The sequence below is a fragment of the Dasypus novemcinctus genome, chromosome 3, assembly GCF_030445035.2.
Source record: "Dasypus novemcinctus isolate mDasNov1 chromosome 3, mDasNov1.1.hap2, whole genome shotgun sequence".
Taxonomy (NCBI): domain Eukaryota; kingdom Metazoa; phylum Chordata; class Mammalia; order Cingulata; family Dasypodidae; genus Dasypus; species Dasypus novemcinctus.
In genome coordinates, this window is record NC_080675.1 from 173,458,471 (window position 1) to 173,471,507 (window position 13,037).

At 46.9% G+C, this 13,037-nt stretch overlaps 1 protein-coding gene across 1 annotated transcript in view; it reads right to left on the bottom strand.

The window, feature by feature from the left end:
- The window catches only part of FSD2 (fibronectin type III and SPRY domain containing 2), a 46,903-nt gene extending 36,767 nt beyond the window's left edge, over positions 1-10,136 (bottom strand). The window contains exon 1 of the mRNA XM_012530487.4: positions 9,977-10,136. The gene's annotated coding sequence lies outside the window, so the exon portion shown is untranslated. The remainder of the gene's footprint in view (positions 1-9,976) is intronic.
- Between the last annotated feature and the right edge of the window lie 2,901 nt (positions 10,137-13,037).

Below are 13,037 nucleotides of genomic sequence, written 5' to 3' on the forward strand. Positions count from 1 at the left end.
TCAATGGATAAATTTAAGAGTGATAAAATAATTTTATTTGAAAATGTGACTACAATATGCTAGAAATCATGTCCTTTGTAACTATTTAAACGTTTATAATAGCTTTGTTGAGATACTATTTACATACCATGAAGTTCACCCTTTTTGTGTGCAGATATAGCATTAGCCACTTCCTCACATCCCAGCACCCACTGCTGTCAGTGTCCCAAGGCTCCTGTTGGGGTATGTCATTGCCACTAAATTGTGTGTCTGTGGAACCAGTCATAGCCACATTGTGATAATTTTGCACCCTGTTTGTCTTTTGGGGGGAGGTGGGTCATTCATGGGAAAGTATCTTGTCTTCATTTGGGTAAAATGAACCAACCAATAATACCATCACTGGAATTTCCCGTTGCTTCTGTGAGCCATGTTGTATGACCTACTAAACTCTGTACCAATCCAAAAAAAAAAAAGGTTCACCCTTTTAAAGTATACACCTAAGTAACTTTCAGTATATCAATGGAGTTGCGCATCCATTACCGCAATCTGATTCCAGAACACTTTCCATCACCCCAAGAGGAAACCTCATATCCATCAGCAGTCACTCCTCCTCTCCCACTCCTCCTGCTCCTGACAACCACGGACCGACTTTCTCTCTATGGACTTGCCTATTCTGGACATTTCATAGAAATGAAATCATGCAATAGGTAACCCTTTTGTCTACTTCTCAAAGTCTTCAAGGTTCATCCATGTTGCAGCATGTGTCAGAACTGCATTCCCTTAAAAAGCTGGCTAATATTCCACTTATGGATATATCACATTTTATTTATCCATTTATCAGGTGATGGGTATTTGAGTTGTTTTCTGTCTTTTGGCTATTATCAATAATAATATTCATCATGGAATAATGCTTCTGTGAACATAGGTGTGCAAGGTTTTGTGTTTTCATTTCTCTTGGGTATATATCTAGGAGTAAAACCATTTGAGGAACTGCCAGATGTGCCTTCCAAAGAAGCTGCACCACTTGACAGTCCCTCCAGCAGTACATGAGGGTTCTAATTTCTCCACGTGCTAGCCCATCCTTGTTATCTGATTTTTAAAATTACAGCCATCCTAGTGAGTTTAAGTGATATCTCACTGTGGTTTTAATTTGCATTTCCCAGATGACTAATGACATTGAGCATCTTTTCACATGCTTATTGGCTTTGTATATCTTCTTTGGCAAAATCTCTATTCAAATTCCGTGCCCATTTTTAAATTGGGCAATTTGTCTTTTTTTGTTGTTGAGTCTTAACTCTTTATATATCCTGGATTCTAGACACTTATCAGATATATAACTTGCAAATATTTTCTCCTATTCTATGCACTGCTTCCACCTTCTTGATGATATTTTCTGAAGCATAAAAGTTTTACATTCTAATGAAGCCTTTTTGTTATTGCTTGTATTTTTGGTGTTGTATCTAAGAACCCACTGCCAAATCCAAGCTTATTTAAATTTTCAATGAAAATTTTTAGATAACATAAATGTTTTAAGGGAGTTCATATGTGAAAAGTTTGAAGACCCCTGATCAACACTGCAGTCTGGTTTCCAATTCCCCCCACACCACTGCAACTGCTCTTGCTATGCTGACCTTTTTTGTTTAGAAAAGCACTCAAAATTTTTTCCCTTTAACTGCACAAGTTACAAATAGGTACAACTGAAGTCCAATTATTCATCTAAATCCACATCCACCAGAATTCCCTGAATTGTGCAACTATCACCACAAGCAAACTAACCTTACTAAACTGTTCCAATAGGACAAATGTGCAATAAAATTTTAAGAAAATAACAGAAACAAACAAAATTTAAGACACAATTTACTACTTATTTCCCTTAGCCGTAATGTTCATGGTCCAAATGGTTTCCCTTAATTTCCATTTATGGGATCAAAGCCAGCTGTTTGTCTCAACTGCTTGTTCCACACTTGTACACAGAAGTGGAGTTCTGTGCCTTCTCTGAGTCCTCATATCAGCTTTGCTTATCTCTCTGCAGTGAAGGACTTTGGCCTCTCGGATGCAGACTGTGCTTTTAATAACCAAAGGTATCCAAAAATAAAAAGTCATTAAGTTTTCTTTCCACTCTCTCCCCTTTTGATTGCTTTTCAAATACAATGTTATGTAGACACGACCTTGTTGTGAAATCTAGTGGAGCCTGGTGACCCGCCCTTCTCCGTGGCTCAGCTGTGACTCCTCCACCGCCACTGACTGCTGGGACCTTTGCCAAGTCCCTCCCTTGGTTGTCCCTTGCCCACTGGCATTCACCGGGCTTCTGTCCTCTGCCTCTGCTCACTCTACACCCGCCAAAGGCAGCGGCATCCAATCCTGCGGCTTCCCTGCCCCCTCTGTATTAGTTTCCTGGGAGTGTCGTAGCTAATGGCCACAACAGAAAGGCACTCTTTCACAGTTCAGGAGGCCACCGATCTCAAATCAGGGTGTTGGCCTAGCTGGTTCCTTCTGGAAGGCCAAGTGAGGCTCTATTCTATGCCCCTCTCCTAGCTTCTGATGTTTGCCGGCTGTATCAGTAGGGTTCTCCAAGAACCAGAACCACTAGGAGATAGATCTTATTTTAAGGAATTGGCTCATGTGATTGTGGGTGGGCGATTCACAGGGCAGGTCTGCAGGCTGGAAACCCAGGCAGAGTGGATACTGCAGTCTTACAGCAGAATATCTTCTTCCACAGGGAAGTCTCGGCTGTTGCTCTTAAGGCCTTCAACTGATTGGATGAGACCCAGCCCCATTATTGAGGGTAGTTTCCTTTACTTACAAAATAACTCCACCACAACATCTAAATTAGTGGACTCTAGCCTAGCCAAGTTGTCCCATCAGACTACCCATGACGCTGGCAGCCTTGGCTTTCCTTGGCTTGTGGACACAGCCCTCCGTCTTCTTCACGGGCCCCTCTCCATGTCTGTGGGTGTCCTCTTGTTGTAAGGACACCAGTCATTGGCTTTAGGGCCCACCCTAAGTCCAGAATGATTCTATCTCAAGATCCTTAACATCTGCAAAGACCCTATTTCCAAACAAGGCTGCAGGAATTGGGGGAGCATGCTATCCCACCCCCCATGCCCTCCCTGGCCCTAACCTCTGCCTGAGCTGCAGGGTCAGCGGATCAACCGCCTTCCTGAACGTGGTGTGACATCCACAAGCCTGCGCTCAGCCTCCAGGTCCAGCGAGCACTGCCTGTTGGTGGGGTGACCTCCAACCAGCCCTGCTGGAGCTCCTCCCCCAGGTCAGTGCTTCTCAGACTCCTGCACCCACTTGTCACCCGGGGATCTGGTTGAAGGTCAATTTGGAATGTCTAAGGTAGGGTCTGACAAACCACATTTCTAAAACTTGCCCAAGTACTGCTGGTCCACAGACCACACTAGAAGATGCCTGGAGGCCCAACTGGTCATTTGGGGGTGGGGGCACACTTCCAGAGACCCCCTTCTTTCTTCAGCATATCTGGCCTTCAATGTTCGTGATGTCCTGAACTGATTGCCTGGGTATTCCTGCTCTAGGCCCCCAGTTTCTTCCTGGTTCCTCAGCATCTATCTGTGGAGATCGAGGATCCCTCGGCTTTTCTATTTGTGCCCTCATGGAAAAAAGATCTTTGCCCTGTATCCACGGCTGATCAGAGCACGCCCTTTGCCCTCGTGGCCTAGACCTCCCTGGAGACCGCCCACCCACTCCCTCCCTCCCTCCCAGTTCTGTCCTGTGAGCCTCCCAGTGGAAGGCAAAAGGCAGTGATGGCCAGATGCAATGGATGTGTCATGATGATGGGGGAGAGTGTTACTGTGGGGGGAGTGGTGGGGTGGGGGCGGTGGGGGTGAATGGGGACCTCATATTTTTTTAATGTAATATATTTTTTAAAATGAATAAATTGAGTAGAATTTGGAAAAAAAAAAAAGGCAGTGATGGGGGACAGCAGAGGGCTGACCTAGTTCCACCTCTGGCCTGTTTTAGGGAGGCTTGACCCAAGGATGGGAGGTTAGGGATCCCAGATATGGAGACCTGCCTGCCCTTAACCAGGGGGCCTCTCCCTGTGTAGGACTCTGCACCCCCAATTTAACTGTGGTCACAACCCTCCTTGGAAGACCCCCATGCATCCCTCAGGGGGCTCACCCTGCCTCTTGCTCACGGCAAGACAAAACACACCAACCAGTCTTCTCCCTTTGGGTGGTGGGGGGGGAGGGGAGGGGAGGGGACGCCGGCAGTGATAACACGGCTCACCCTGGAGCCCCTGTGGCCCTAGCTCTCCCCTTCCTCACTGTGAAGCTCCCACAGGATGCAGGACAGAGCCCGCCTGGGAGGCAGACGTCCAGCGACAGAGACAGTGCCGTGCTAACTCCACACCAGGGCCGCCCTGGTTTCTGGGGTCTGAATCCCCATAAGGAAACGTTCCTCCCGAAACTCCACAGCTTGGGCACAGAAAAGCCTCAGCCTCATTCTCTAACTCTCCAAAATGCTTCCCGTGGAAGAGAATGATCAACATTACTTCCATAGCGTCCCCCGAGGCTGAGCTCCTCGGCCGGGCATGTTGATACATCAAGTGCCCGCTCTACTGCGTCCTGGTCCACGCCAGCCTGCACCGCTAAGCTGGACCACGGTGATGTGGTCCACCCCCCGTGTGGGGAGATGGGCAAAATGAAGGGAGGCTCCGGAGGTGGCACCATGGGGCACGTGGCCCCCAGGCTCCTGGGCCAGCGTTTCGTCTCCACGGCATCGTGCTTTATGAAGTTCCTAGAGCCTGTTCTCTTGGGTTACTCCTAGGAGCCCTGCCTGGCATCAGCCCTGGTCAGGGCCGTCCTGGCTCATCCACCAGCACACGGTTCCCAGGGCTGGAGAGTGTGACTGCAAGTGAGTGAGGGCAGCTCTTCTCCAACAGTACATCTGCTTCCCAGCCAAACTAGTGCAGAGGGGACCAGGAGGCGCCCTGCCCCACCACACACACACACACACACACACACACACACACATGCATGCACACACATGCACACATGTCAGACCCAAAGGGCTGCCAGCTCCTCCCAGGTATCGTGCACATTGCCCATACCTCAGGCCACATTTCCCTCCAGTGGCCCCCGGGGGCCAAATGACCTTCCAGCGACACAAACCCCACTTGGCCTCCTCTCCTAGCAGGATCTGTCCTTAGTCCTTATGCATTCCTGTGTGTCTGATTGTTCAGCTAATCAGAATGACCTCCAATGGGGAGAAATAATGCCTTGCCATTATTTGCAATAACACTTGTGTATTAGTCAGCCAAAAGGGCGCTGATGCAAAGGACCAGAAATCTGTTGGCTTTTATAAAGGGTATTTATTTGGGGTAGAGGCTTACAGTGACCAGGCCCTAAAGAGTCCAACTCAAGGCTGCTTTCTCATCAAAGTCTGTTGCCACATGTTGAAGCAAGATGGCGGGCCATCTCAGCCTGGTCTCTCCTTCCTTCTGCCTCTCAAGGCTCTGTGGACCCAGCTTCTTACTCTTTTCTTTTTGTTTTTAAGATTTATTTATTTCATACCACCCCCCTCCCCGTTTGCTCTCTCTCTCTGCTCTGTCTGTTCGTTGTGTGCTCTCTCTGTCTGCTCGTCTTTTTAGGGGGCACCAGGAAATGAACCCGGGACCTCCCATGTGGGAGGGAGGCACCCAATCGCTTGAGCTGCATCCACTCCCTGCCTCTTGTGTTTCTCATTGTGTTTCCTTGTTGTGTCTCCTTGTTGTGTCATCTCACCATGTCATCCCATCATGTCAGTTCCCTGTCTTGCTCATCTTCTTTAGGAGACACAGAAACCAAATCCAGGGCCTACCAGGTAGTAGGAGGGCATCCAACTGCTGGAGCCACATCCGCCTCCCCCCAGCTTCTTGTGACCTCAGCTGTAGGCTGGCATAGGGCTCATCTCTTAGGGCTTCCTATATCAGTCTGGCATTGAGCTTGTTTCTTTCCAGGCTTTCTCAGCTGCTCAGCTGCAAACCATCAGGCAAACGGCTCAGCTCCCCCAGGGCTTTAGCTGTTTGAATCTTCTCCTTTCTGCCGCATGGCAGGACCAATTCCCTGTGTCTCCTTGAGTGAGTGTCCATTTATATCAGCCCACCAAGGGGGTGGGGACTCATCCCTGAGTCATGCCCTACTGATGGGTTGAATCAAAACCCTAATCTAAATGGTAATTTAATCAAGGACAGCTCAGGTGAACCTAATGCAATCAAAGAGGTGCACAGGGGATTCATAAATAACCTCTCACTGCCACAGCTTGCATGAGATGGGGGTGCAGTTAGACCTGGAAACAGAACGGAGGTAGAGGAGAGGACCACCTTACCAGATGGGAGCAGCACAGGCCTCCTGCGTTGAGCAGCAGGTCGTCAATCTCCACTCCACCTGGGCTCCAGGCCTGCCTCTCTGCTTCAAGGGCTCTAGGGGTCCCACCTTGTCCGGCCAGAGTTTGCGAAGTCCTGGACACAGCATGCTCTGAGGCAACATGGAGTGACCAGGAAGTCTGTACCCTCACGGAAATCATCTGGGGGAAGCCAGAGGTCCTTCTGGGACCCCGCCCGACCCACCCATTGAGTGGTCTGTGGTGTGGGTCATCACTCAACTGCCCAGCGCTGACTGTCCCTGGGGCTGGAGAGGTGTGGATTCTAGAGGACAGACATGTGAGCACCCCATCTGGGGCTGACCCACAGCTTCTCCCAGATGCCAACTTCCCTCTTTCCTGGGACTCCAGGACCTTTCCTTCCTGAAGCACAGGCTCTGCCACACAGGCCAAAATCACACGTCCCTAAGTAGCCTCCAATATCACTCTCGACTGTCACTTTATGGGCAGCAATCTTCCTTGAAAGCATCTTGTCTCCACCATCTGCTGCTAGTGCAGCCCATGGCTCTTCCTCTTCCCCATTCCCCAGTATACAACATGGATAGCATGCTGCTTTGCTCAGGCAGAAGTGGGCTCCATTATGGGCAAGTCTCAACTTCCCTGGGCATCGGGCACCCACCCCATGCCCTAGCCCACACCCCCAGGCAGCCCCATCGCCTCCTCTTCAGTGGACACTTTCTCCTTTCTGATCACACCCAGTGTCGTCCCACGTCGGTCCCACCCTAGCCCTGGCTAAGAGCTCCCTACCCTTCCTCCTCTCACCACTGCTTTTTTTTTAAGATTTATTTTTATTTACTCCCCCCATTGTCATTTGTGCTTGCTGTCTGCTCTCTGTGTCCATTCATTGTGTGCTCTCTGTGTTTGTTTGTCTTCTCTTCAGGAGGCACCAGGAACTGAACCCGGGACCTCCCATGTGGGAGAGAAGCTCTCACTTGCTTGAGCCACCTCAGATCTCTGTTTTGTTATGTCTCTCATTGTCCTTCCTCTTTTGTGTTTCCTAGTTGCATCATCTTGTCACATCATCTCGCCTTACCTGCCATTCGCACAAGCTCACTGTCTTGCTTATCTTCTTCAGGAGGCAAAGGGAACTGAACCCGGGACCTCCCGTGTGTAGGCAGGAGCTCAATCGCTTGAGCCACATCTGCCTCCCTCATACTGCTTCTTAAAACTCCTACCCATCCACCACAGCCAGGGCCTGTCGCATCCTCCACAAGGGTCACTCATTCCTAATATCCAGTAATAAGAGCATGCCACCCACCCCTTTTAGCACCCAAACCAGAGATCAGGAGCTCAACCATGACCCCACCTTGCATCTCTCCCACCCCTGCCCCACCCCCAAGATCACTGGGCTGGTTCTGGAGTTGGGAGGGAACCATGCCCGATCATTCCCCTGTGCGCTCTGGCTTCAGACAGGCCTACGCTGGCACACCTCCCAGCAGTGTGACTTTGGGAAAATCATCTTTCTAGGCCTCACTTCCGTGGACTATAAAATGGGCTTATGAACAGTATCTACCCAGAGGTAGGCATTTAGACAAAAGGAAATAACGTTTGCAAAATGCTTTATAGTTTCTGGCACAAAGAAAGTCCTCAGTAAATGCTAACTGCTGCTATCGTTGTTGTTGCTCATTATATCATCTGTGTATGGACCTCAGAATCTCCAATCTGGAAAACGAAAGTTCCCAATGGCTGCTGCAGGGTGGCTGTTGCGAGATCTCCTGTCTCCGGAAAACAGCTGGAGATGGGGAGGCACCAACGAGCAGAACAGCCTGGTTATCACGAGCTCGCCTGTCGCTGCAGTAGGGGCGACAACAGGCCTCGGCAGAAACGGGAGTTATCGGGGCTATCCTGGACCCGGTCACACAGCCAGGCAGACGAAGAGCTTGGAGGCAAACCCAGGTTTCCACTAAGCCACACACCTACAGACCAAGGAGAGGCCCACCCAAAATAACCCATCTCCAGGTGCTACCAAAGGGAGATAGCTGGAATTCTGTTCTCCCGACAAAGCGTGACGGCAAATTCTTATGACCAGAGGCTGGAATGTGAAACACCAAACTGAACTGCTGGAAAGACATGGAGGAGAAGACTGGAAAACACTGGAAGCAAGTGCTAAAAGAACAAATTCTTCCACGCAGCTTTGCCCTTACTAACTGGTCTGTGCACTCAGCATCTATGTAGGATTTTTGCAATGGACCCCACAGTTGGCACTCACTCTTTTCCTTAACACCTAGGCACTTTCAGTTTTTTGATAACAGAATTGGAATTTGGGGAGAAAAGGAACATTAACGTCTAAATTGTCATTTTATAAATGATGAAACTGAGGCTCAGAAAAGTAAAGTATTGGGAAGCGGACTTGGCCCAGTGGTTAGGGCGTCCGTCTACCACATGGGAGGTCTGTGGTTCAAACCCCGGGCCTCCTTGACCCGTGTGGAGCTGGCCCATGCGCAGTGCTGATGTGCACAAGGAGTGCCGTGCCACGCAGGGGTGTCCCCCGCATGGGGAGCCCCACGCGCAAGGAGTGTAAGGAGAGCCACCCAGCACAAAAGAAAGTGCAGCCTGCCCAGGAATGGCGCCGCACACATGGAGAGCTGACACAACAAGGTGACGCAACAAAAAGAAACACAGATTCCCATGCCGCTGACAACAGAAGCGGACAAAGAAACAAGATGCAGCAAATAGACACAGAGAACAGACAACCGGGGGGTGGGGGGGAGCGGAATAAATAAATAAATAAATCTTTAAAAAAAAGGGATTAACTGGGAAAAAAAAAGTATTAAATCATAGTCTATGATGAATGTATCAGCTGGGTAACCTCTACTCTATGCCACAGGACTGCAGTTAAAGTAAGAAAAGAAAAAATCAACCACAACAGAAAATAAAACTTGGATGTGTGTCCCTGTGTTTTAATTTGAAAAGTTCTCTGAGAAAGTCATGTGTATCTCTGAGCCTCTAGTGAAAGCTTGGAATTCTCTCCCCAGAAACGAGCTCACAAAGGCACAAACATAATTAATATTGCATGTATTTTCAGAACCTCATCCATGTAGCCCCTAGCAGTTCCCGAGCTAAAGAATACTTGCTTTAAAATGGGAGCTGTACAGTAATGCAAAATGGCTCAAATCAGCTTCACAGAAACAGCTCCAAACATGAAAACTTGCTAGAGGAGGACACTGTATTCATAATGATTGAAAAATGACTACAATGCTATTTTCAGCATTTCGATCAAAGCATGAAAATGTGAGTCAGCATGCACAAGCAGATGACAATTATTTATCAAGCCAATACCATAGCCAGATGAGATCCACATACAGGGTTCCAAACTGTTTAAGCACATGGGCCCCTGCACTAAAAATACCTTGAAGACACAAAGACCACCAGCTTCCTCCTAACTGCAGCAGAGGCTTTCCCAGCCCACGCCAGCACCACATTCAGTAAGTGTGGCTCTTACAAGAAAGCGCCAAAAACATTTACACCGTTTATTGCCACTTAAACACCTGCAATGTACTATGTCCTTTCCTGCCTCGGTGGAAGTTACTGCATTCAACATTGTGGCATTAAGTTCCTGACTTTCCAGTAATTCAATCTGCATTAGAAGAAAAAAGACTGTCAGAAAACTTGCCTGCTCATTTAAGGATCCATAGACTCCTTTTTAAACGGAGAAGGCCCTGAATTTCTGCTAGAAATGGAATCCGTGGTCAGCAGCTTCCCTTCTGGAATGACCTCTGCGTGCGCAGGCCTGGCCCTGCCCGCTGACACCAGCCTTCTGCCAGCGGGTGGCAAACACCTTCAGTATGTAACCTGAACTGGCTCAGCCGCAAATAGCCAGGCCTGCCTTGAGCGTAAGCCCAAATATAGGCCTGCGTCTCTGCTGCCTTGCCACTGTTCTCCGCTCAAGTGTCACCAGGAAAGGTCACCTGCTGTGCCTGGAGCTCCCGCTGCATGGACTTTGGGGTTTGGGGCCTGGAATCCACAGCGGTGCTCACAGCAGAAAACTGGAATCAATCTACGTCTATCAATAAATAAATCATGATACAGCCACACGACCCAATATTGACAAATACTAAAAATAATATTAGCTTGCCACGTGTGGAGGGGCTGCTGGCGTCTGGGCTCTTGAGGTGTGGCCGATGCTTAGAATGGACTCTTTCTCACCGGGAACTTCCAGAAAGCACTCCGCCAGCCTCCTCCCAAACATCCTCTTCTTTCTCCACACTGACCCCTGTTTATTTTCTTCAGTCAGCTGAATGGTCCAAGGACCATCAACCAGCTACTGGACCATTTCCTTTGAAAGTCTGCATATATGATTTGATCTTGGAATTTTGTGCCTATTGCCTTTTGGGGCCTCAATCAAAATTTTATTTTAAAATTTTGCTACTGCAGGGTATCCTTAAAATAAAAAATACTGAAAGCACACCAAAATAGCCAAAGCAAAAAAAAAATCTTTTCAGAAATAAAGATGTATGTACAAGAATGTTTACCCTAGTACTGTTTATATTGGCAGAAAATTGGAATTAATCTATGTCTATTAATCAATAAATCATGATACAGCCACATGACCCAATATTGACAAGTATTAAAATTAATGATGTAGGATGCCTATTTTTTTAAATGTGGAAATGTCCACAATATATTTGTAAATGGAAAAAAAAAAGAGTATGAGTATGCAAAATATTATTACAGTACAATCATACATGCATACACATATACATACAAACAATGAGAACAGGGTTTATCTCTTGAATTATTTACTTTCCTCATTATATCCTTTGATCATGTCTATTTTTATAAAATCATGTACAACATTTATTTAAAATTTTAATGTTTTATTATGAAAGCAATATACTCTTCTATTAAAAAGTAAACATTACGAAAGAATATAAACCCTAAGGTGAATATTAACCAGTCATACATCCTGGTAATAGCCATTATTAGGTTTGGTGTGTATTTTTCTAGTTTTTTTCCCTAAGATTATAAAAACTTACCCCTTACACACATACACACAATGGACATTACTTTTGTTAGAAGACCTGCTATTTTCATTTTGATTTTAAAAATTTAAAAAAACCCAGAAGGATAAGATAGCATAAAACAAATACAGTAAAAAGACTTACAGTGAAGAAAAATATATAGAAAGATTTAGGGAAGGAAATGTGGCTCAGCAGATGGAGTGTCTGCCTACCATATAGGCGGTCCAAGAGTTTGATACCCAGGGCCTCCTGGCTCACGTGGTGAGCTGGCCCATGCACAGTGCTGTTGCATGCAAGGAGTGCCACCCCACGCAGGGATGCCCCTGCGTAAGGGTGTCCCCCATGCACAGAGTGGCCCCTGTGCAAGGAAAGCCACCCCACGCGGCCCAACCATTAGTGGTGCCACACACATGGAGAGCTGACACAGCAAAATGACGCAACAAAAAGAGACACAGATCCCCAGTGCCGCCTGATGAGAATACAAGCGGACACAGAAGAATACACAGCAAATGGACACAGAGAGCAGACAATGGGGGGAAGGGGAAGAAATAAATAAATGTTAAAAAAAAAAAGACTATTAAAGAACTATAAGTAAATCACACTAGCTAAAAGAAAATATTAAAATATAGTTTGCTCCTTGCCCCCCCCACCCCCCAGCATGAGACATGACTCCTGGGGATAAGCATCCCTGGCACCAAGGGATTATTACCAAGCACCAACCAGTGATGCATTTGAAAAAGACCTTGACCAAAAGGGGGAAATATTACATACAATGAGTTTTTATGGCTAAGAGATTTCAAAGTGAGTCAGGTCATTCCCGAGGTTATGCTTATGCATGTCTCAGCAGGATCTCACTAACTGACTCAGTAAACAGTGCCTTAAGCAGGGGTGCTTTTGAAGGTTCTTGAGATATCTAGACAGTATAGGCAGGGCAGACAACCCCAGGAAATTGGCACCCCATCAGTGGACATTACTTTGGAAAATATGATCCCCCAATGTATCAGAGTTAGACTCATTTATAATTTCCTACACATGGTTCTTCTGTTCCCTTTATTTGAACCTGTACTTAGCACTATACACATTAAATATATGTTCCAGAGACTTAAATCTTTGGTCTGTTTATATGCCGGTTGAGCCCTGAATCTCAGCAGAGTTGCAGCCAATACGTACTTTCCAATTCACTGGACTTACCCAGGACAACTAACAAAAGGATGATGCTGGACAACACCCATCCCAACTAACAAAGAGTATCTACAACCGCAAGAAAGTTTCATCCACCTGCCCCATGGGCTCTAAGCCCCTCTCAATTGGAAGCAGGGTGGGCACCACCATCCCCAAATCCTCAAGACTGAGGAATGAACAAACATAAGCAGGGAATGCAACTATGGACCAAAGTAGACTTATTATTCTAGTAATGGAAAAACTTGTAACATTGATATAAAGGCAGTGGTCACCAGAGGTTCTAAGTGAAGGGAGAGAGAAAGGTAGATGTAACTTGGTGCATTTTTGGAATAGTTCTGCATGATATTGCAATGATAAATACAGGCTATTATACATTTTCCCAAAACCTATAAAATTGTGCAGTGCAAAGTGTAAACAATTAGGTAACCTATAGACCATGGTTGTAGCAATGCTTCAAAAAAATAAAATAAAATATAGTTTGGGAGGTGATGACAGCACAACTCTGGGATGAAACTGAGAGCCACTGAGTGT